Genomic DNA, 3,988 nt, shown 5'->3' on the forward strand with positions numbered 1-3,988 from the left:
GGTCTTGTCACAAGGAATACAATGTGAAATATGAAAGTCATACAGTGGTTGCAACGTTATTGTTGACAAACCAATCGTGTAGAATCGTTCGTGTAACGTGCGTGATCGTTCGTGTAACGTGCGAGATCGTGCGTGTATCAGACTCAATCGTTTGCGGTTTTAATCGTGCGTGATCGTGCGTTAAGAAACGTGTAAATTCCGTTTTGTAAGTTTTTATCGGAATGCTATTTGTTATACAAGCATTTCGCTTGTCTGGTTTTTTTTTTCAATCCAAATAAAATAAATGAAGCGCGAGTTACATAATTGAAAGCAGAACGAACTAATTTTCGCTTGAAAATAAGCAATATACTAATTATCTACTCAAGTGCGTTCAAACCACAATTAATATACGACTGGTTCGACCGGTCTAATAGTATTAGTAATAGTCTACAATGAGTCAAGAGCTTTGAAATTTTGTGACCGTACGCGCGTAAGTAGTGTAAATTTCCCCCAATCGTAAGTAACCACTTTTACAGTAGTTTTTGGATTGTTGCTCAATTTTTAAAGTGAAAGAGGTAAAGATTACGAATAGTGATCGAATGAACTCAAAAGAAAATCTACAAACAATACAAATCTGTTAACAGGGCACAAAACACAGATCCTTGGAAATTCCAGAGATGGCAGCAGGTGCCACATCATCCCCTGTCAATGGGTCACACCCGCCGTGAGCTCTGTGTATTGATCAGGTACATGGAGTAATCAAAAGTCAAATTTAGTATTAAAAAACAAACAAACAACAACAAGGATTACATATGTGAAGTATGAAAGCCCTAGCATCAACCGTTCAAAAGTTATGGCCAAGGTTAAAGTTTTCCAAAAGTAGGTCAAACTCCAAGGTCAAGGTCAACGGGTCAAAGTTGTTGTGATCACAATGAGGAGTTATATTTATTGGTGCTGAACAAACTATATACTTATAAATGTGTGTAGGTATTTATTGTCCCTCGCTTTTGCGAAAGAGAGGGGACATTAAATCTCATTCATCTGTCGGTCTGTCTGTCACAAAAACTTTAACATTGGCCATAACTTTTGAGTGAGAAGAGATTGGGCTTTTGTATTTCACATGTACATTACCTGTAACAAGACCTTTCCAAATATACTGTGAATTTTGACCCCGTGGCCTTGAAGTTTGACCTACTTTCAAAAAAATTAACATTACCTTAAATTGGTCATAACTTTTGAATGAGAAAAGATAGGACTTTCATATTATGCCTGTTTATTACCTGTGACAAGACCTTTCGAAATTATACTATGACTTTTGACCCCGTGACCTTGACCTTGAAGTTTGACCTACTTTTCAAAAAATTAACATTTCTTTAAATTGGTCATTAAATTTAAATGAGAAAAGATAGGGCTTTCATATTAAATATGAACATTACCTGTAAGAATACTTTTCCAAATGTACTATGATTTTTGACCCCATGACCATTACCTTGAAGTTTGACCTACTTTTCAAAATTTTTATCTTTGCTTATAACTTTTGATTTAGAATAGTTAGGGCTTTCATATTTAACATGTGCATTAGTAGTGACAAAGTGTTTCCAAGCATGCTATAATTTTTTACCCCTTTACCTTGACCTTCATGTTTGACCTAAATTTCAAAAATTTTATATTTGGTGATTACTTTTGAATGACATATGATAGGTGTTCATATTTGACAAGTGCATTACCTGTGTCAAAATGTTTCTGAATATGCTATGATATTTGACCCTGTGACCTTGACCTTCCAGTTTGACCTAATTTTCAAACATTTCATCAGTTTGCTAACTTTTGAAGGAGCAAAGATAGAGCATTCATATTTGACAAGTGCATTACCTGTGACAAGCATTTCGAAATGTACTATGATTTTTAATCCCATGACCTTGACCTTGAAGTTTGACCTAATTTTTAAAAAGTTTATCATTGCTAATAACATTTAATTGAGAGAAGATATGGTATTTACATTTGACATGTGCATTACCTGTTTCAAGACCTTTCTTATTGTATACTCTGGTTTCTGATATTTTTTTTACATGTGCATCACTTGTGAGAAGATCTTTTGGATTTTATTATGATATTTGACCTCATGACCTTGATCTTGAAGTTTGATGTAGTTTTGAGAAGCTATAGTCTTTGCCATAACTGTTATTAATTCAATAATTTATGTTTTTTTTTGTATGATGCACAGATAAGACAGGACAAACAAACAAGACAGTTAAAATATGCCATAAATAATGGCATCCCATCCACTAAGACATCGAAAGCGGGGGACCACAATTCTTTGAATTTGCTTGTTGTTTTCAAAACTCAGTTTACAAATGTAAAATATCAATCATAACATAATACCAGGGACCTATATGTATATAACTACATATACATGTATAGGCATTTATATTAGTCCCTCTGATATTCATATATTAAGCTTTGAATGGCATGTTCACTATACATGTATATTGATTTCATGTTTATGTCATAAATAATGTAATGAAATCTTTTCTAGTCTATAAAAATTTTATGTATGATTTTTCTCATAACTTTTTGGAAGGTTTATTATTTATTCCTGGTTTTATTAAAGGTTAAGTTGCTTTGAATAAGTCCTGTGCATGTGAAGAATGTATGTGATAATTTTTCTGTAATTGCCACTAGAAAATTGATGTATTTTATAAAATTGTCAAACATAACATTCATAGGAATAAAATGACAGAGGAAATTCGAAATGAATATTTTGAATATCATTAGTGTAAAATACCATAAAAATAGAATGTATAACTGGTAGAAATGAATGTATGTATGTTACAATTACACCAAATTGATATGTTTTTGGGGATTAAAAATCTTTTTTATAGACATTTAAAACACTCTGTGAATTGAAGATTTCAGAAAGTATTGATCAAATTCGGGCTAATTTTTTTTCGATAATTTGCCAGATTACTATATCTTTTTTACCTTGTAAATTAATCTTGAACCTTTGAATATTCATCAGACAAAAATCTACATATTTGACATTATATGGTCAATTGTAAAAATTGAGATGAAATTTCATGTGAATTCATAAAAACTGAGAATTTTGAAAAAAAAATATCGAGGAAATTCGGATTAAATATATTTATTGAATATAAAGGATTTCATGTTATCTTTTCACCAGCTCATTTCATATGAATTAGTCATCAAAAATAAGAAACAACTTTAATTTTATGGTGAAAGATATTTTTTCAGTCAGCAAAATTTATTCATTTGCATAAATTTCAAAACTTCTCTGTGTAAAAGTACTATTTTTAGGACTGACTTTCAAATGACCTTGACTGAAAATCAAGGCCGATGACACCAAAGTTTTTGGATGTTAAAATAGTGTAATTAGTCTGAATATTGAGTATTCAGAAAATCAAGATTCTGCCATTATAAGAAATATGAGAAGAATCCATCCTTAAGAATACTTGTTCAACGCTATTGTTGGAAGGTCACTTAGTAATGTTAAATACAGGTCATAATTGCACATACGTGTTTATAATTTAAATCCTACGTATAAGGAGTTTGGAAAGGGTTGATATTTTTTCCACATAGAGCACAATTTTGTTGAGATATTCGAGGTGTTACAGTCCATATTTTTTTTTTCTGGTGTGATCTTCAAAATGCCACAAGTTTATTTTACAGGTACATGTGTAATTTAAGGATGTACAACAAAGTGAGATTTCTTGGGATTTCCGATGTAACATTTAATGTCTATCTATATAAAATGACGAGCAATACAATCCAGTTTTGATTATTGTTCCTTTGAGTAAAAAGAAAGTAAGATTATCCCTTAAACTTTATTATTTTCAACTGCTTTTATAAATTGATACGGTTTGTCTAATCCTAATCTTAACAAAGATATTGTCATGATATTTCCATGTTACCTGGGCTTTTTCGGTTAGAAATGATGATATCGCTTTAATATAATTTAAACTTTGTCAAATCTGGAAATAGAATTCATCTA

Source organism: Saccostrea echinata, unplaced genomic scaffold (assembly GCF_033153115.1).
Source record: "Saccostrea echinata isolate AGI-Se365-2 ecotype Australia unplaced genomic scaffold, CSIRO_AGI_Sech_v1 ptg000054l, whole genome shotgun sequence".
Lineage (NCBI taxonomy): Eukaryota > Metazoa > Mollusca > Bivalvia > Ostreida > Ostreidae > Saccostrea > Saccostrea echinata.